This window comes from Mobula hypostoma, chromosome 12 (assembly GCF_963921235.1).
Source record: "Mobula hypostoma chromosome 12, sMobHyp1.1, whole genome shotgun sequence".
Taxonomy (NCBI): Eukaryota; Metazoa; Chordata; class Chondrichthyes; order Myliobatiformes; family Myliobatidae; genus Mobula; species Mobula hypostoma.
This window is the reverse complement of record NC_086108.1, coordinates 67,474,171-67,496,120: the sequence shown is the minus strand read 5'-3', so window position 1 is coordinate 67,496,120 and position 21,950 is coordinate 67,474,171. Positions and strand designations below refer to the sequence as shown.

General features: G+C 42.1%; 1 long non-coding RNA gene across 1 annotated transcript in view; it reads left to right on the top strand.

Moving 5' to 3' along the window:
* Positions 1–21,950, top strand: part of LOC134354885 (uncharacterized) — a 113,968-nt gene that overhangs the window by 61,213 nt on the left and 30,805 nt on the right. Inside the window, exons 5-6 of the long non-coding RNA XR_010019920.1 lie at positions 11,347–11,391; positions 14,488–14,631. This is a non-coding gene — a long non-coding RNA (uncharacterized LOC134354885). The remainder of the gene's footprint in view (positions 1–11,346; positions 11,392–14,487; positions 14,632–21,950) is intronic.

The window sequence follows — 21,950 nt, the reverse complement described above, 5'->3', positions numbered from 1 at the left end:
GACAACGAGGACATAAAGATCCTAGCCAGAGGATCAGCAATCTCCTCCCTCGCCTCATTGAGCAGCCAGATTTACCAGGATGCTGCCTGGTTTAGAGAGTATGAATTATGATCAGAGATTAAGGGAGCTAGGGCTTTACTCTTTGGAGAGGAGGAGGATGAGAGGAGACATGATAGAGTTGTACAAGATAATAGGAGGACTAGATAGAGTGGACAGCCAGCGCCTCTTCCCTAGGGCACCACTGCTCAATACAAGAGGACATGGCTTTAAGGTAAGGGGTGGGAAGTTCAAGGGGGATATTAGAGGAAGATTTTTTATTCAGAGAGTGGTTGGTGCATGGAATGCACTGTCTGAGTCAGTGGTGGAGGCAGATACACTTGTGAAGTTTAAGAGACTACTAGACAGATATATGGAGGAATTTAAGGTGGGGGGTTATATGGGAGGCAGGGTTTGAGGGTCGGCACAACATTGTGAGCCGAAGGGCCTGCAATGTGCTGTACTATTCTATGTTTTATGTTCTATGTTCTATAAAAACTAATAAAAGTAAAGGCATCTGTTAGTCTTGCGAGTCCATGGATCTGCACCTGGAAAGTCTTCACTCTCCAGGGTGCAGGCCTGGGCAAAGTTGTATGGAAGACCAGCAGTTGCCCATGCTGCAAGTCTCCCCTCTCCATGACACCGATGTTGTCCAAGGGAAGGGCATTAGGACCCATACAGCTTGGCACCAGTGTCGTCGCAGAACAATGTTTGATTAAGTGCCTTGCTCAAGGACACAACACACGTTGCCTCGGCTGGGGCTCGAATTCATGACCTTCAGGTCGCTAGTCCAATGCCTTAACCACTTGGCCACGTGCCCACATAAAAACTAATAACAGAATGGTAAAGGATATACTGTATAGAAGGACTTTGAAGTGATGGTACTATATACTCCTGCAGTCCTTTCCATCTGCAACGATCTGTCAAGAAGTGAAATGCAAATTTTCTTTATGTAAGGTTTTCTGTGAGGTTATACCTCTTTGACTTGCATATACAAAGCTGATAAAATACATTGTCGATGATTTTCCTGAAGTTTGTATGGATGTAGAAAGGAGCAGGCAAAAATGGGAAGAAGAAAACACTGTAGAAATCCTTAGAGCAGCAGAATTTTTTGCCTGCAAAATAACTAAAATGGAAAAAGATACTATCTGTGAGTGTCTATAGATCTTGTATTTCCTAATCTCCACTGCACTGCTACATTTCTTTTCCCCTTCAATTTTATCTACTTTATTTTGCTTTTTTGAAATTCTTGTGATCATCCTGAGCTTTATTTTCACCAGTTTCTCTTTGCTCCTCTGTGATGAAATTATCAAGTCACTTTGAGGGTTCCCCCTTGTTACGTTTTCCAGAAATCAATCGAGAGAAAGACATAGGAGCCCGCAAAAGCTTGTCTTCTTCATTTTACTTTAGTGAGGGGCTCACATATGATGTGGTGATGTAATGACATATGCTATTTACATACTTTGACATACAACCTGTAATGAATCATGTAAACAACAAAGAATGCTTAATCAAACAATATATTTACAATATTACTCAAATATTACTGAAATATTAGACCATAAGACCATAAAACATAGGAGTAGAATTAGAACATCTGACTCATCGAGTCTGCTCTGCCATTCAATCATTGCTGTTCCCTTTTTTTCTCCTCCTCAGCCCCAGTTCCTGGCCTTCTCCCTGTAACCTTAGATGCCGTGTCCAATCAAGAGCCTGTCAATCTCTGCCTTAAATACACCTGGCCTCCACAGCTGCATATGGCAACAAATTCCACAATTTCACCATCTTTGGCTAAAGAAATTTCTTCCATCTCTGTTTTGAAAGGGCGCCCTTCTATCCTGAGGCTGTGTCCTCTTGTCCTAGACTGTCCCACCATGGGAAACATCCTTACCACATCTACTCTGTCTAGGCCTTTCAACATTCAAAATGTTTCAATGAGATCCCTCTTCATCCTTCTGAATTCCAGCGAGTACAGACCCAGAGCCGTCAAACGTTCCTTGTATGATAACCTTTTCATTCCTGGAATCATCCTTGTGAACCTCCTCTGGAGCCTCTCCAATGCCAGCACATCTTTTCTAAGATAAGGGGCTCAAAACTGTTCACAATATTCGAGGTGAGGCCTCACTAGTACCTTATAAAGCCTCAGCTTCACATCCTTGCTTTTGTATTCTAGACCTCTTGAAATTAATGCCAACATGGCATTTGCCTTCCTCACCACCGACTCGACCTGCAAGTTAACTTTCAGGGTGTTCTGCACATCGACTTCCAAGTCCCTCTGCATCTCAGATTCCTGGATTTTCTCCCTGTTTAGAAAATAATCTGCACATTTATTTCTACTACTGAAGTGCATGACCATGCATTTTCCAACATTGTATTTCATTTGCCACTTTCTTGCCCATTCTCCTAATCCATCCAAGTCTTCTGCATCCTACCTGTTTGCTTAACACAACCTGCCCCTCCACCAATCTTCATATCATCTGCAAACTTGCCAACAAAGCCATCTATTCCGTCATCTAAATCGTTTACATACAGCATAAAAAGAAGTGGTCCCAACACCGAACCCTGGGGAACACCACTAGTCACTGGCAGCCAACCAATAGAGGATCCTTTTATTCCCACTTGCTGCCTCCTACTAATCAGCCAATGCTCTAACCATGTTAGTAACTTTCCTGTAATACTATGGGCTCCTAACTTGATAAGCAGCCTCATGTGTGACAACCTGTCAAAGGTCTTCTGAAAGTCCAAATATACAACATCCACTGCATCCCCTTTATCTATCCTACTTGTAATCTCCTCAAAGAACTCCAACAGTTTGTCAGGCAGGATTTTCCCTGTTGACTTTGTACTATCTTGTCCTGTGTCACAAAGTACTCCATCACCTCATCCTTAACAATTGACTCTAACATTTTCCCAACTACTGAGGTCAGGCTAACTGGTCTATAATTTCCTTTCTGCTGCCTTCCTCCTTTCTTAAAGAGTGGAGTGACATTTGCAATTTTCTAGTCTTCTGGCACCATGTCAGAGTCCAGTGATTTTTGAAAGATCATTTCTAATGCCACCATAACCTCTAACACTAGCTTTTTCAGAACCCTAGGGTTCAGTTCATCTAGTCTGGGTGACTTATGTACCTTTACGTCTTTCAGCTTTTTGAGCACCTTCTCTCTTGTAACTATAACTGCACCCACTTCTCTTCCTTCACACACTACAGCATCAGGCATACTGTTAGTATCTTCCACAGTGAAGACTGATGCAAAATATTCATTTATTTCAGCAGCCATCTCCTTGTCCCCCGTTATTATTTCTCCTGCCTCATTTTCTAGCAGTCCTATATCCACCCTCATTTCTCTTTAATTTTTAACATACTTGAAAAAACTTTTGCTATCCACATTGATATTATTTGCTAGCTTGCTTTCATATTTCATTTTCTCCTTTCTGATGATTTTTAGTTGCTCTCTACATCAAAGTTGCTGGTGAACGCAGCAGGCCAGGCAGCATCTCTAGGAAGAGGTACAGTCGACGTTTCAGGCCGAAACCCTTCGTCAGGACTAACTGACGTTAGTTCCTTCAGTTAGTCCTGACGAAGGGTCTCGGCCTGAAACGTCGACTGTACCTCTTCCTAGAGATGCTGCCTGGCCTGCTGCGTTCACCAGCAACTTTGATGTATGTTGCTTGAATTTCCAGCATCTGCAGAATTCCTGTTGTTTAGTTGCTCTCTATACGTTTTTAAAAACTTCCCTATCCTCTATCTTCCCACTAATTTTTGCTTTGTTGTATGTCGTTTCTTTTGCTTTTACAATAGCTTTGACTTCCCTTATCAGCCATGGTTGTACTATTTTACCATTTGAGTACTTCATTTTTGGAATACACATGTCCTGCACCTTCCTCATTTTTTCCCAGAAATGCACACCATTGCTGCTCTGCTGACATCCCTACCAGCAGCTCCTTCCAGTTTACTTTGGCCAACTCCTCTCTCATACAACTGTAATTTGCCTTACTCCACTGAAATACTGCTACATCAGACTTTGCTTTCTCCCTATGAAATTTCAAGTTGATCACAATCATGTTGTGATCACAGGTTCCTAAAAGTTTTTTTTTACCTTAAGCTCCCTAATCGCCTCCAGTTCATTATATAACGCCCAATCCAATATTGCTGATCCCCTAGTAGGCTCAACAACAAACTGCTCTAGAAAGCCATCTCTTAGGCATTCAACAATCTCACTTTCTTGAGATCCATATTAAATACACAACACTCCTCTTTGGGATAAGTTTCTGCTGTGTTGAGCTTTCTGTCCTTACTTCATCCTACGGAGTCTCAACCTATTCTCCTGCAGTGAGGCTCAATGAAAATTCATGTGTTTCTGACAGAAACACTCCCATTAAATAGAAATTCACCCATGTAAAGGCAGACAATCGTGGTGCTGCCTCATTGGGAAAATCACAGAAAAAGAAAATGTTTCCCAAAGCTCAGAAATAAACGCCCAGCAAAGTCCTTGGAGAAAACCACGGTCTTCAGCAGGCAATACTTGTGATGAATAAGAGTGGAAGGAGAGTTCCACAATGACCTCTTCCTCCATAGCCACTGGAAACTGCAGGAAGTGGAGCTGAGAAATGGAAAATCTACCAAACACCTGATGTGGTGAGCAGACAAGGTGTGATTCATGGTAGTTGTGATTGGAATTAATAATCCCTTGAAGTTACTGATTTTGGGGTCTGTATATTTCCATCATTTTTGAAAGTGATACTGCTTGAGTAGGGGAGGGAGCGGTATGGGAATAAGGAAATAAATTGTGTGAATAAGGAGAATCTTCTCTGCTTCTTACAATTGCTTAATCCTCTCCTCAAGCTATTGTAATTCTTGCTCCTTTCAGTGTTTCTTTTTCTTTCTAAGAAGGTAGTTATTTCAAACTCCATGACTACCATCATCCTTTTTAATATTTTACTGTGGGCCTAATGACATGCTTTATTGTTCAAAACATAGAACATAGAACTGTACAACACAAGAACAAAGTTCAGCCCACAATGATTTGCCAAAGTAATTAAACTAGTAATTAAATGCCTAGCTAAACAAACCCCTTGTGCCCACACAATGTCCATGTCCGTCCATTAGCCGCACATTCACATGCCATCTAAGAGCCTCTTAAATGACACTGTGGTGTTTTCCCCCACCAGCCACATGCAGTCTAAATTATAGTAAAGAATTCTCTTTTTGCTTAACAGGATTATGATAAGTCCTGAAAGAAAAGTTTGTTGTGAGCATATCAGACAGTTCACTTATACTTTATCTTGTGAAATTACCAACGTCAAAATATGTTAGTTTGTTTGTAGCATGTGTTGCATCTTGGTGTGAGATACTTAGGGTAAGGGAGGACACCATGCTGTTTACTCTACTCTTGTTCTTCCCCTCATTTTTTATCTGCAACTATTGTCATATTTCCAGGATATATAGAAGGGACCATTCTTCCTTAAGAGATCCAAAATCAATATTTACAATAGTTCCCTGACACTGATGAATGCTTTGAAATGGGGAAAGAGCAAAATTTTAATCATTTCATTCCCACAAGAGCCATGTTCTTGGGTGGTGGTGGGGGGGGGGAGGGTGGGAGGGTGGGAGGGGTAGAACATTCAAAGTTCAGAAAAGACTTCAATTTAGACCGTGGGATAATGAATTAATTTTGAATGGGGCAGATAAACTGGTTGTTCTGTGAAAACATTTATAATGAAGCCATTGATGTCTGCACAGTAGAAAAGAAAAGTATGATCAGTTTATGCTTCTTTATTGTGTTTAATGTAAACCACTTTCAAAAGATCTGTGAAAGTACTGGTATGTACATATTAGACTGCAGATCGAATCTCTGTCATAAATCTAATTTGAATAACATTGTGTATAAATAGGCAGGAACATGAATGTACTTTGTGAGAGTTAACCTAAGATTATTGTTGACAACAAAAAATATTCATAATATTTTATTAATAAAAGTAATTTGTATTTACATACAAGATCACCTTTGACATAGACTTATCAAGTCTTATCATTTGTTTATACAAATGTATAAACAGTAAAAAGTAATATTTCTGCCAAAGGAGATAGTAGGAGAGTAATTACAATCTGTTGTTACAGCAAAACGTTCCAGAGGTTATGGAGAAGAAAATGGAATGTAGGAAAGAAATATTAATGTTTGAAACCTAAACAGATATCGACACGTTTATCAATGGAATAGTGACCAAAGGGCAACATAACAACATAAGAAATAAAACCAGGAATAGGTCAAAAAATGGTTTGAATTGGGCTGCTATTCCATGATATCATTATTGATCCACTTTCTAGCCCAAGTCTATATCTTTCTAAAACATATATTGATCTAAGCATCCAAAGTATAGAGTTCCAAACATTCACAACTCTCTGAGTGAAAATATTTCTTCTCAGGCCTAATGACTGATTTTCTCTTCTGAGATCAGTCTCTAATTCAAAACTCCTGGTTCTGGACCCACCTGCTGGAGGAAGTGGCCTTTCAAATTTGTCCAAGTTTCTCAGAAAACTAAATTATATAAATGAGGTGATATGTTATTATTCCAAATTCCAATGCATTTTGTCCATCTTGCTTGATCTCTCAATTTAGACGAACCCACTCATTTCACATATCAATGTTGCATAGACCCCTAGAGCAAGGGGTTGAGATGGGGTGGAGTTTGTTAGGTGTGTCCAGGAAGGTTTCCTGACATAATATGTCGATAAGCCTAGAAGAGGTGAGGCTGTTCTTGATCTGGTATTGGGAAATGAACCTGGTCAGGTGTCAGGTCTCTCAGTGGGACAGCATTTTGGATATAGTGATCACAGTTCTATCACCTTTACCACAGCATTGAAGAGGGATTGGAACAGACAAGTTAGGAATACATTTAATTGGAGTAAGGGGAAATATGAAGCTATTAGGCAGGAACTTGGAAGCATAAGTTGGGAACAGATGTTCTCAGGTGTTACGTGTCCACAGTTTTGTTTTCCTGGGAGTCAATAGTTTTGTTTCTTGTGGGCGTCACATGTCCCCAGTTCCGTTTTAATTTGAGTCCACAATTTCGTTTCTGTGAGCGTTACCTTATGACATGCTGATGGTTTAAAAGAAATGTGGACATTTTGCTGAGAAGAGAGTCGAAAGAAAGAGAGAGGGAGTGAAGATCGCAGGTTTCGAGCTATCTGGGAACAGCTCATGATTGAGAAGGGTAAAGTCTAATGCTTACCCAAACCCAAAGGACTGGGTTAATCAGCAGCACACTGTGCATTGTGGAGACGTGTCTGTCCTTCGTATGATCCATGGGTGTGGGTTTCGTGACAGTCACTTTGTAAAATCGCTCGTTGTGGACTTCGGAACAGTATCCCTCGGCTGGGATCTTTGGTAACCTTTTCTTTGTTCGCTGGCCGTGGAATATTTGGAATTCATCGTGATCGCCTCACCGCTGCATCGTGAATGCACAACTCTCTCCTCTCACCTATTTCGTGAATTACTGGGACTCTCCAAACTGCCACTTTAAGACTGTGCTTCAGTAAGATTTGTTAAGAACGGGTTCTAAGTTTGACTGTTTGGGAGCTATAGACGCATAACACAGTTAACTTCTGTTTAAGAAAGTAGTTTATTTAATTTTCTATATTTTTGTGTAGATGTAAATAAATACAATGGTTTTTATATTAAAACCCGACTCAATATGTCATCTCTTGCTGCTGGTACGTTACAAAATCGTGACACGGGGAAATGTATAGCAGAAGTGTGGCAAATATTCAAGGAATATTTGCATGGCGTACTGCATAGATTACATTCCAGTGAGACAGGGAAAGGATGGTTGGGTACAGGAACCATGCCGTACAAAGTCTCGTCAAGAAGAAAAGAAAAGCTTACAAAAGGTTCAAAAAACTAGGGAATGATAGAGATCTAGAAATTTGTAAGGCTAGCAGGATGGAGCTTAAGAATGAAATTACAAGAGCCAGAAGGGGCCATGAGAAAGCCTTGGTGAGCAGGATTAAGGAAACCCGCAAGGCTTTCTACAAATATATGAAGAGCAAATGGATAAGATGTGAGAGAATAGGACCAATCAGGTGTGACAGTGGAAAAATGTGTATGGAACCAAAGGAGGTAGTGGAGGTACTTAATGAATACTTTGCTTCGCAATTCACTACGGAAAAGGATCTTGGCAACTGTAGGGATGAATTACAGTGGATTGAAGAGCTGGCGCATATAGACAGCAAGTAAGAGGATTTGCTGGAGCTTTTGGAAAGCATCAAGTTGGATAGGTCACTGGGATCGAACGAGATATACCCCAGGCTACTGTGGGAGGTGAGGGAGGAGATTGCTGAGCCTCTGGCAATGATCTTTGCATCATCAATGGGGATGGGAGAAGTTCCGGAAGATCGGAGGGTTGCAGACGTTGTTTCCTTATTCAGGAAAGGGAGTAGGGATAGCCCAGGAAATTATAGACCAGTGAGTCTTACTTTAGTAGTTGGTAAGTTGATGGAGGAGACCCTGAGAGGTAGGATTTATGAATATTTGGAGAGGCCTAATATGATTAAGAATAATCAGCATAGCTTTGTCAAAGGCAGATCTTGCCTTTCGAGCCTGATTGAATTTTTTGAGGATCTGACTAAACACATTGATGAAGGTAGAGTAGTAGATGTAGTGTATATGCATTTCAGCAAGGCATTTGATAAGGTACCCCCCGTGAGATTTATTGAAGAAGTAAGGAGGCATGCGATTCAAGGGGACCTTGCTTTGTGGATTAGAATTGGCTTGCCCACAGAAGGCAAAGAGTGGTTGTAGACTGGTCATATTCTGCATGGAGTTTGGTAACCGGCGGAGTGCCTCAGGGATCTGTTCCAGGACCCCTTCTCTACCTGATTTTTATAAATGACCTGGATGAGGAAGTGGAGAGATGGGTTAGTAAATCTGCTGATGACACAAAGGTTGGGAGTGTTGTGGATAGTGTGAAGGGCTGTCAGAGTCAGAGGTTATGAAGGACATCGATAGGTTGCAAAACTGGGCTGAGAAGTGGCAGATGGAGTTCAACCCGGATAAGTGTGAGTTGGTTCATTTTGTTAGGTCAAATGATGACAAAATATAGTATTAATGGTAAGATACTTGGCAGTGTGGAGGATCAGAGGGATCTTTGGGTCCGAGCCAATCGGACATTCAAAGCTGCTGCGCGGGTTGACTGTGTGGTTAAGAAGTCATACAGTGTATTGGCCTTCATCAACCGATGAACTGAGTTCAAGAGCCAAGAAGTAATGCGACAGCTATGTAGGACCCTGGTCGACCCACTTGGAGTACTGTGCTCAGTTCTGGTCGCCTCACGACAGGAAGGATGTGGAAACTATAGAAAGGGTGCGGAGGAGATTTACAAGGATGTTGCCTGGATTGGGGAGCATGCCTTATGAGAACAGGATGAATGAACTTGACCTTTTCTCCTTGGAGAGACGGAGAATGAGAGGTGACCTGATAGAGGTGTATAAGATAATGAGAGGCATTGATCGTGTGGATAATCAAAGGCTTTTTCCCAGGGCTGAATTGGCTAGCACGAGAGGGCACAGTTTTAAGGTGCTTGGAAGTAGGTACAGAGGAGATGTCAGGGGGCAAGTTTTTCATGCAGAGTGGTGAGTGTGTGGAATGGGCTGCTGGCGATGGTGGTGGAGGTGGATACGACAGGGTCTTTTAAGAGATTCTTGGACAGTTACATGGAGTTTAGAAAAATAGAGAGCTATGTGTAACCCTAGGTACTTTCTAAAGTAAGTACATGTTTGGCACAGCATTGTGGGCCGAAGGCCCTGTATTGTTCTGTAGTTTTTCAATGTTTCAATGTTTCTATCACATACCAGTGCTGTACGGCTCCCAACAGAAGTTTATATGTCTTTGGTGATGAGCACTGAAGTTCCACATAATGTTCCACGTGTGGTTTCTTGTACATTTTGGTACACGTTTCTGTACTCCTTTTTTGCCCATGTACTTCAAACTGTAAAAGCAATCAAATTTCACATTTTGTAAACAAGCATATTTAGGCCTTGCTGTTCGTTGACTTTTCCTCATCTCTCACTACTTCAAAATATTTTGTTTTGCTCTACCACTTCCCAACTTCTTGTCCTCTCCTTTAACTGTCTATATCCTTTTGTTATCTCTCTGCATCCTTTTCATAGCTCACTGTATCACCAGTCAATTCTGTAGCAACAGTAAATCTTACACTCCACTCTATCATGTATGTTGTGAACAACTGAAGGTCCAAGACTGATCCCCGGAGCATCCTATTAGCAGCAGCGTGAAAATGGTCAATTTACTCTTGCTGTTTTCTATTTTTAACCAAAGCTTTGTTAATTGTCTCATGTTTGTAATCCTGAGAAATTCAACATTGTAGGAATTTTTTGTGTGGGTTTTTATCAAATGTTTTTGAAAATCCAGACTCATTAAGTTCACTGGTTCACCTTTAACTAACCTGTGTTTAAAAGAAAACTTTTCCGTTCCAACCTGTTAATCTTCAGGCCACAGCACTCAGAGAATAGTGCTAATATTGTTTTGTGACTGTATGGTAGAGCTACAACGGCACTAGACAGCAGCTTCTTCGAGCTCATCTATGGAAACATCTTTCTTATCTATCCTTAATGTCTCTTTTTTCCCTTTTCAAAGTGGATGGGGTTCTGTCTGTGCCCTTGACGTGCAACTGCACTCAAACTGCAGTTTCTCATGGCAATGGGTCCCGCTCCTGAGGCACACCAACCAGTCATTTTTCAATATCCCAAGGCACAGCCTAGAAAGTTTTGTCCAATGGGAGGGGGAGAAGAGAGAATGTCCAGGGTGGACGATGTCTTCAATTAGGCTGGTTGCTTTACTGAGGCAGCAAGAAGTATAGACCAAAGAGCCCAAGGAGGGGATGGTGTTTTCTGTGATGTGCCGAGCTGTGTCCACAACTTTTCCTTCCAAATCATTAGGACCAAACTGGAGTCTAGGAAATTTTGGAAGATTGTTTAAGTATCTATTATCACTGAGCTGTCCTTTTTATTACAATATCAGATCTAAAGGATAGATTGGCTTCTGATCCTATTAATTTAATCAGCTTTTCCTTTTTATTGATCAGGAGAATTATTGCCAGTCATTTCAATTATTCTATTTGGAATGTAATTGCAGAACTTACACGTGATTATGCCTGAGAATCACCTCAGATTCAGTATGGATCCTAGGTCTCATTGCATTCAGAGAGTATTATTTAAAAAAAAAGGAAGAGGAAACAAATTTTAGAGTTATATTTTTAATATTGACATATCTGAAACATTGCTCTTCTGTTCCACAGGTGCTGCCTGATCTGCCGAGTATTTCCAGCAATTCCTGTTTTGTGGTAGGAAGCTTTAATGTTTCTGTAGTATTATAACCAGCCTGAAACTTCCTGTGACCAGGTTATAGAGCAGGATCTGCGCAGACCATAAACCACCCCATTTTACATTAATTCTACACTAAACTTATATTTATTTCTCATCATCTCCTCCCATATTTTTCCATTGTGCTGCACACTAGGACAATTAACCTACTAACCTACATATCGTCGGGAAATCAGAGGAAAGAGGCTCAGATACAAATGGGCAAGTCATGAAGGAGTTTGAACAAGGAAGACAATTTTAAACTGAATGCATTTGAAAAGCAGGGTACAAAATAGACAGTAAGTGTAGTAAATGAAAGGAGAATGAGACTTGTTACAGGGTTTGGATGAACTGAACTTTCTGTAGCACTGAGAAGATAAGTGAGGTGAAGAACAATTGGAGTGGCTGTGCAGACAGTGCTCATCACTCCAGGGATACAGGTTTGCTCCAGACCTTCAGGGGAGTCAGTGTGGAGTTTCCACATTCCCCTTGTGATCTGCTCCACTTTCTCAGGGTTCTCTGGCTTCTTCCCACATGCCAGTTGTTCAGTTAACTTGCTACTGTAAATTGCTTCTAGCTTACGTGGGTGGTAGAAGAATCCAAACATTGTTAATATACTATACTGAAAAAGTAGAGCATAGAACATAGCACAGTACAGGCTGTTTAACCCAGTCTAAGATCAATCTAGCCCTTTCTCCTACATAATCCTCCATGTATCTATCATCCTTGTGCCTAGCTAGGAGTTCCTTAAATGTCCCTGATGCATCTGCCTCTTCCACCATCCCTGGCAGAGCTTCCCACACACTAACTACTCTCTGGAAAAAACTTACTTTTGACATCATTCCTGTACTTTCTTCTAATCACCTTAGAATTATGCTCCCTTGTATTAGCCATTTCCTTCCTGGGAAAAGGTCTATGACTCTGATCATCTTGTACGCCCCTATCATTATTCTTCACTCTGAAGAAAAAAGCCCTAGCTTGCTCAACTATCCTCATAAGACATGCTCTCTGGTCCGGGCACCATCCTGGTAAATCTCCTCTGCACCCTCTCTAAAGCTTCTATACCCTTCCTATCATAAATTATATGCAAATAAGTAGAGGAATACATTGATGGATTACTCTCAGGTTCTTGATGGGCCAAACGACCTCTCATCATAGGAAATAAAACAAAAGTGGAAATGGAGGTCACAGACATCTAAATGATAAAAGTAATGAGCCAGGATCGATATTATGCTGATAGATGGGTAATTCACAAAATTTGTTTGTATGCAAATGATTAAGGCTAGAAACCCAGTAATTGCATGGAACAAGCAGGCAGAACTTTGAGAAATCAGGGCAGAGATGAAAAGATAGTTATGTTTTCTTTTAGCTTTCAACATTATAAAGCCATTCTAGGATTTTTGTAAAAAAAATTTGAGCCCCAAAATTTTGTGGGTGTTCTGTTAAGCTCCAACTGCCTTATGTGACATTTGTGCTTTTCCCACATCATAACAACCCTGGGAGTCACAACTGGGGGTATCAAAACATAACTTCTGAAATGCAGCCTTATCTTTGACAGTGGTTATTGTTAAATGTGCTATTATGTATTATTAATCAGTAGATGGCAGCATCATCCTGCTTAATCATATGAGTGGAACATGTCAGGTTTGACAGCACTTTATAAGAAAAAGAGCTCATTTTTTACATATGGATTACTTACCAAAAATCCTTTGTTGCTCTTGCCTTGTCTCCCTACCTGCTTTTACCATTTCCTTTTAGAAAATTTCAAATTTCTGACTATTTTATTTATTTTTTTATGCATGTGCACTATTCCAAATTCAAGTGACATATAGAAATGGCACCTCTTTTAAATTATGAGAATACCAGAGCATCTCTAAAAACACCCACGTATTCAGTCCCAACCACCAGAACATTTGTGTTGACAGAGAAGTGTTTTCTAAGATAGTATGGGAAAGGTCAGCTATCATTTTTTAAAAATTATGTTCTCAGACTTGACTATTTGTGATGACATAGTTTACCCTGGACTCTCAGGTTAGTTCCATTTTCCTCTAGCCATGCATTGGGAGATAATTTGGCCAATGGATATTACCCCTAGATGTTCCCCCAATGTAATCTAGAAATGTTTAGAAAACCTAAAAGGTTTCTTTTTAACGTGTCGCACCAGACAGTCAGCCATACTTGTCTGGTGCGTGGTGTCAGGATTTGTCTCCTTTCGGATTAACTGGGTCACAGTATGAACGTTCCTGATCCAACCTGTTTTTTTTGTTACGAGGCCGAGTGGCTAGCTCGCCACTCAACCCGGCACGGATAGAAGGCGTGCTCGGGGACTGGCCTAACTTGGATTCGAACTTGGGAGCCTTCGCTCCAGCGTCTGGTGCTGATGCCATTGCGCCACCAGCCGGCCTAAAAGGTAAGAAAATTAATTACTCTATTTAACTTTTTTTTTTACTTTGGTAATCGAGGTACAATGGGGCTATCTGTTGTGCACTATAGATATGAAATAAATAAATAGATAATTATTAGTTCGTAGAATAACTTGCAAAATTGCACTTGCCAACAAACATTGTAGCATTGTGGTTAGCGACCCAGGTTCATTTCCAACCACTGCCTGCAAGGAGTGTGTACATACCCTCCATGACCTCATGGGTTTCCTCCTGGTGCTCTGGTTTTCTCCCGAAGTCCAAAGACGTACCATTTGGTAGGTTAATTGATCATTGTAAATTGTCCTTTGATTAGGCTAGGGTTGCTAGGCAGCAGGGCTCAAAGGATTGAAAGAGCTGTGCCATGCTGTATCTCAGTCAATCAGTTAATCAAGTATTACATCTGAAAAGAATATGCAAGATAGTGAAGCACAAATATATAGAGAGCTTTCCTATTTAGAAGTGCACCTTGAGTTTCTGTGCCTATGGAAGCTTAAATGAAGTTTCCCTTTGCTGTGTACCTGAAGCTTGGAAAGAAAGTTGTGGACACGTAGAAAGATATCATGGAACATTGGGGATTTCCACTTATATCTCCAAATAAAGGTGTGGGCTTGTTTCAGTGCAGAGTCATAAAAGAGGTGCTCTTTTTCTCAACAGAAACCTGGCTCCAAGAAGACTTTTCAATGGGAACGGAACTGAACGCCATCTCTTTATGTTGTAGAACTGAAGAAGTTGATTTTAACATTTTGGCCAAACAGCAGAGGGCTAAAGATGTGTAATTAATTAACAGTCTGACTAAAGGTACATTCTATAAGAAACTCCTTCCATAAAAGGGTAAATTTTGTTGAGGGTTAATAAAACAGTGGGATATCGTATCATTGGGATAATACAAAAGTGGCTGAAACACTTTATTTACTCATGCATGAATAAAGACAAAGTATTTACTTTTCTCTGCAATGGCATCTTGTACCTAAAATATGAAAAAAATCTGTCTGAACTCAGAATAACAAAATATTTCACAATACCTTTAAGCCACATTTGTTTCTTATCTTCACAGGCTTCAGAGTCTCAGAGTAAAATGGTCTTCCAATTCTACCTTTCCATGTTCATCTACTTATAAAACAATTTATTTTATATTCATTTAGACCACCTGGCTAATTTAGTTTGAGTGATGCACTCCTAGAGTACCTGCTTGTTCTAGAATTGTATTGAATAAGACAAAAAATTGGGATTTAACACGACAAACAAAATAAGCAGTCGTTTTACTTACATCAAGGAAAGTACCACCAATTGCAGTACATTTTGTTGTTGCCTGACATGCAGAAGAAGTAACACTTAAAGCAGAAATAGATGCACTTTAGATTGCTGGAGAAACTATTATGCTTGTAAGTTTTGAACATGAACAGCCCTTTGCTATTATAGCTATGAGATTTTTAAAAGGCAGAGGGGACAGTTGATATCAGGAAAAGCCTTTCTGGAACTATATGGCAGGATCACTGCACTGAGGTAAGAGGAACATACAGGCATTAGAAAGTCTGTGGAGATGTTAGCTTTGGCTAAAGGCCAAATAGTACCACCATTTACTTGTATAAAGGGGAAAACATTCTTTGCATAATTTAGTATTGGAGCTTAAATCTACTTTTTAAAACATGCTTCTGAAAACACAAGGAATTTAGTATGGACCAGAGATTAAAGACTGGTTGTGAACCCACTATTAATTCAGCTGCTTTGTAGCCAGTGAGTTTAAACAGATTTTCTTACAGTCCTAACCAGAGATAAAAGCTCAATAGGAATAATGACTATTTGAGGATTTTGGTTCTTACAGCTGATTTTTCTTCGTACAGTGAAAAAAGAACATGACCTATGTGGTCAGAGTTGTTTTACCTTTTCTACATTTGCCAGCATTGACTTGTTGCAGGAAACTGTCCTGTGTGAAGTGAGGCAGCCCCGAGTGCAGAAGGCTGTCACGCAATGCAATGCCATTATGTGGGTGGGCCAGAGCAAGCCCCACTTGTCAAACTGCAGAGTAAGACCTTTGATAGCTGGCTAATATTTGCAGTTAATGCCTGTGAATAACCTAGATGTTCAAAAACATTCAATGAAGCCTGAACAATCAACTAAAAATTTGTAAAATGTTATCAGCAGCCCTTTTGAAGCGTCTCAGCCAGAAATGTTGACTGTTTATTTCCCTCCATAGATGCAGCCGAACTTGCCGAGTCCCTCCAGCATTTTGTGTATATTGCTCAAGATTTCCAGCATCCACAGAATCTCGTGTTTGTAAAATGTTGTGGTGTTTTAAACCATCTAAATGATTAGTAGTGTTTATGAAAAAATGATTAGTTTTTAAAAAATAATTGCAAATTATCACCCTTAGCGAGGCTTCCTGCAGCCATTCTTCTCCATTAAAAAAAAATACATGCTGCTCTTGCACCAGTCTAACAGGTAAATTATCCAGTTTAAGTGCAAAGGAATTGGATAAAGCCTTTCTCCACTCCATGAGGAATCCAGCACATTGGATTGCCTTGAGGGAAATGTTATGAAGTGTGCAATTGCACAGGAAACCTCAACATGTTGCATGCTGAAATATACTGATGTTCAGCAAGGAACTATTGCTGTTCTACATGAACTTTTCAGATTAATTAAACAATATGATCTATTACTCAGTAGTTTCTATCTGTTTTGAACTGGTAGCGATTTTACAGTTACATGAGGAGACTCTTCAGTATGAAACATAAGATGAGCAGAAACATTATCCAGTCTAAGGGACTGGATGTATTAAGTGTTTGGATAGACGGGGACTGATTAGGGGTAGTCAACAGGGCTTTGTGCATGATGGGTGTTGGAAGAAGTTACCAGGAAAGTTAATTAAGTCAGCACAATGGATGTTGTCTATATAGACTTTAGCAAAGACTTTGTGTGATGAGACACCTTGACGAGAATGGTTTGGACTCAAGTACTGGAGTATCCGAGGCTGGAATCAAGACATGGTTATAAATCTGGAATGAAAACTGAGCAAAAACAAAAACACTAGATGATATCTCTAGTTAGGCTTATGATTGAGCATAGAACCTCAGTTCAGGTGCTCTTTAACTGCTTAATTCTTGACACCCAAAACATGATTGCCAATTAGCGGGATGGTCCTGAACCCTTAAAGGGGCCAGGCCAGCCATCCACATTCTGGAGAGTTTGAGCGTCTAAACATCGAAGGCTGGCGTGGTTGGGTGCCTGTCCTAACAGGACCCCTTCCCCTACCGCCAACTCCTGATGTCCCTGGCTGTTCGAAGAGACAATGCTGGTAGTCATGAATGAGATCGGTTCCAAGATATCCCTTTCAGGAACCCAGCACCATTCCTCAGCTCCAAATCCTTCCCTGTCCATGAGGAACTGAAAAGCACCCCAAACAGTTCATGAATCCAGAATTCTTTTTACATTGAAAAGCTGTTCCCCATCAACAAATGTGGGTGGCTGTGGGGATGATGGTGGCGGGGCTAAAGGACCACTACTCACAGCTTTCAACTTGCAAATATGGAAAGTGGGATTGATCTTGAGGGTCTTGGGGAGCTGCAAGGTGCAAGTCACTGTGTTTACTTTTTGATAACCTTGAAGGCGCCAATTTCTTAGACTCCACCCAGAGAGGCAAATCCTGAGTTGACAGCTAGACCTGTTGCACAGGCTGCAAGACAGGTCTCTGCCTTCTCTTGTGGTTAGCCTTTATTTAAGCCTTCCGGGTAGAGACTAACAAAATCTCCCTTGCCCTAGTCTATTTCTCCTTGCAGCATCAGATGAGATGTTCAGCTGCAGGAATCCCTACCTTGGTCTCCAGTTCAGGGAAGAGTGGCGGAGAATGTCCAAATTGGTATTTGAGAGGGGACATCTCATGCGTTGAATGCCATAAAGTGCTGTGGGTGACCTCTGTCCACATCAAATACTCGCTCCACTCATCTGGTCTTTCAGAGGCCATGCATCTTAAAGCACGTTCCATATCTTAGTTCACCCGCTCCATTTGATCGTTGGGCTGCAGGTGAAACCCAGAGAAAAGACTCACTGATGCCACAATCAGCTTGGAAAATGCCCTCCAGAAACATGATGTGAATTGTGGACTCTATCCACTGGAAAGCCCTGGAATCTGAAGACGTGGTCCGGGACAATTTCAGCTGTCTGTGCCACAGATGGTAACTTGTCCAAGGCAATGAATATGCAAGTCTTTGAAAATCGATCAAAAATGGCCATGATGACGGTCTTCCTCCTGGAAGGCAGAAGACCCATGACAAAGTTCATGGAGATGTGTGCCATGGTCGGTCTGGAACAATTAGAGGATGGAGAAGCCCTTGAGGGTGGGTATGGGGATACTTGTTCCAGGTGCACACCTTGCATGCCTGCTCGCGTTGTCGAACCTCTTGCCTTTCTGGGTCACCAATACTTTCCCTTGATGAACTCAATGATCCTGGCAATCACTGGGTGAGCCATTATTCTTGATGAGTTCCCCACTGGAGAACCTGTGACCAGGTGGAGCTTGGGACAAACAATCAACCTGTAGGATCATCCTTAGGCACCTCCCCTTCTGCCTGGGCCTTGCAAACAAGCTGGCTGATTCCCCGGCAGATTGGTGCTACCACTTTCATTGGGGCAAAGTGCTGGTAAGTTTCTCCTCTCATTGAACTGATGAGATAAGACATCTAGTTTTTGATTCTTTGACAGCTGATCGATGGGTTGAAGGAAGGAGACTGGCCTGCCTGGAATTCAGTATCTTGGCCTCCTGAATACAAGCTAAGTTCTTCTGATCTATCCAGAAAGTAAAAGGGTTCTTGGCCCACTCAAGCCAATGACACCATTCCTCCAATGCCAATGTAACTGTTAATAGCTCCCAATTTTCGATGTCATCATTTCTGTCTGCCAGGGATAGCTGCCTTTGAGAAGAAGGCACACATGTGCAGTTTAAACTCAGATGATGATCGTTGAGACAACACTGCACCCACTCTGATGTTCGAGGCACCACTTCCATGATCTGCCCAGCACCTAGTGGATATCTGTCCAAGACAATTGTGATCATGGACAGACTCAACTCTCACAGCAGTATGTTAAGCTGACGGGCGGTTCCTAAATCCAGAAACTTACCTGCTATCCCAGAGTCCAGAAAAGCCTTCACCTGCCTCAACTACTTACTCCAGGTGAACTCCACCTCCAGGTCAAAAGCAGAATCCATGGGACTGGAAGTACATAGAAAGCCTACAGCACAATACAGGCCCTTCAGCCCACAAAGCTGTGCTGAACATGTCCTTACTTTATAAATTACCTGGGGTTACCCATAGCCCTCTATTTTTCTAAGCTCCATATACCTATCCAGGAGCCTCTTAAAAGACCCTATTGTACCTGCCTCCACCACCATCGCCGGCAGCCCATTCCACGCACTCACCACTCTGTGTAAAAAAAAAACCTACCCCTGACATCTCCTCTGTACCTACTTCCAAGCACCTTCAAACTGTGCCCTCTCGTGTTAGCTATTTCAGCCCTGGTAAAAAGCCTCCGACTATCCATACGATCAATACCTCTTTTTATCTTGTACACCTCTATCAGGTCACCTCTCAACCTCTGTTGCTCCAAGGAGAAAAGGCCAAGTTCACTCAACCTATTCTCATAAGGCATGCTCCCCAATCCAGGCAACATCCTTGTAAACTCCTCTGCACCCTTTCTATGGTTTCCACATCCTTCCTGTAGTGAGGCGACCAGATCTGAGCACAGTACTCCAGGTGGGGTCTGACCAGAGTCCTATATAGCTACAACATTACCTCTCGGCTCTTAAACTCAATACCACGATTGATGAAGGCCAATGCACCCTCTGCCTTCTTAACCACAGAGTCAACCTGCATAGCAGCTTTAACTGTCCTATGGACTCGGATCCCAAGATCCCTCTGATCCTCCACACTGCCAAGAGTCTTACTGTTAATACTATATTATGCCATCATATTTGACCTACCAAAGTGAACCACCTCACACTTATCTGGGTTGAACTCCATCTGCCACTTCTCAGCCCAGTTTTGCATCCTATCAATGTCCCGCTGTAACCTCTAACAGCCCACCTCACTATCCACAACACCCCCAACCTTTGTGTCATCAGCAAATTTACTAACCCATCCCTCTACTTCCTCATCCAGGTCATTTATAAAAATCACAAAGAGTAAGGGTCCCAGAACAGATCCCTGAGGCACACCACTGGTGATCGACCTCCATGTAGAATATGACCTGTCTACAACCACTCTTTGCCTTCTATGGGCAAGCCAGTTCTGGAGTAGTGGCTGCTACTATCACAGTCCTCCCAATACTGGACAGCCTCAGCTGTTCTCCAGGCAGCTGCAGCTTCAGACATTTAGCCCACAGGTGACCTACTACCCAGCTGTAATAGCCGCAGCCTTGACTCCGATGCCAGGGCCACTCAACGGTGGAGATCCTTGTGTAACTGATCTGCAAGGGATCAATAGAGTACTGATCATGGTCTGGGATCAGGGGGTGGAACTGCAATGGATTGAGGCTGAAGAGGGCTAGCCCAAGCCTGGCCTTGTAATGTAATCTCTTGTATGCTTTGCCAGATGATTGGCTAGGCTGATGGACTGGCTGATGCGGACCCTTAAGCCCCCTGTTGGCTCTCCCAAGGCAAGGGCATCCTTTAATCTGTCCCAGATAGTGTGGCTGTACAGAGTGGCCATGGCTTCCCTATTCCAACCACTCTCTTGCGCCAAAGTTTGGAAGTCAATCATGTAGTTGGCCGCTGACAAACTTCCCTGATGCAGCTTCATCAGGACATCCATAGCTCAGTTTGCACCGGTAGGATGATAAAATACCTTTCTCATGGTGGCCAACAATTCCTCTGACTCCGCACAAATCTCCAACCTTCGTTCTCATTGCACTGTGCCCCAAGCAAGAGCCCTCCTGGTCTGGAGAGAGATCATGAAGGGGACTTTTCTGTGCTCTGAAGGGAGCTGGGATGGCTGTAGTTCGAACACCAACGAGCACTGAGTGAAAAAAACTGTGGCAAGAACCTGGTTCTCCGATGAATTTCTCCAGGGTTGGAAGACATACTGGCTCCACAGCCTCATCCGAGCGACTCTGGCATCCTCCCTGAGACAGCTGGTACACGGCGGCCTGGAAGTCGTGTATCTCCAGATTCTGTCTGGAAATCCTCTGGCTTTAGCTGGCCACAGCGGCTGAGAGACTCTGATACCCTGCTGGATCCATGTTGGCTCAATCGTACTGTAAGAAGAAACCCTGACAGGGGTGGTTTGGACCCAAGTGCTGGAGTATTCGAGGCTGGGATTGAGATATGGTATAAGCTGGAATAAAAACTGTGCAAAAGCAAAACACTAGATCCTAACTAGATCTCTAGTTAGGCTTATGACTGAGCATCGAGCCGCAGTTCAGTTGCTCTTTAACTACTCAATTCTTGGCACCCAAAACATGATTGCCAATTAATGGGACGGTCCTGAACAGAAGCTGGTGCAGTTGGGGACGTGTCATAACACTTTGACAAAGTCCCGCATGGGAGGTTGGTCAAGAAGGTTCAGTCACTTGCATTCAAGGTGAGGTAGTAAATTAGATTAGGCATTGGTTTCATGGGAGAAGCCAGAGAGAAGGTTGTCTCTGACTGGAAGCCTAGGACTAGTTGTGTGCCACAGGAAATGGTGCTGGGTCCGGTGTTGTTTGTCATCTATATCAACGATCTGGATGATAATGTGGATCAACACATTTGTAGATCACACCAAGACTGGAGGGTTACTGACAAGGAGTGACCAGCTGGAAAAAATATGCTGAAAAATGGCAGAAGGAATTTAAAGCAGACAAGTGCAAGGTGTTGCACTTTGTGAAGATAAATCAGGGTAGGACTTGCGTGCTGACAAATAGGGCACAGAAGAGTGCAGTAGAACAGAGGGATCTGGGAATACAGATCCATGATTTCTTGAAAGTGGCGTCACAGGTAGATAGGGTCGTAAAGAAAGCTTTTGGCACATTGGCTTTCATAAATCAAAATATTGAGTACAGGAAATGGGATGTTATATTGAGGTCTAGTTTGAAATATTGTGTTCGGTTCTGGTCACCTACCTACAGGAAAGATATCTATAAGTTGAGAC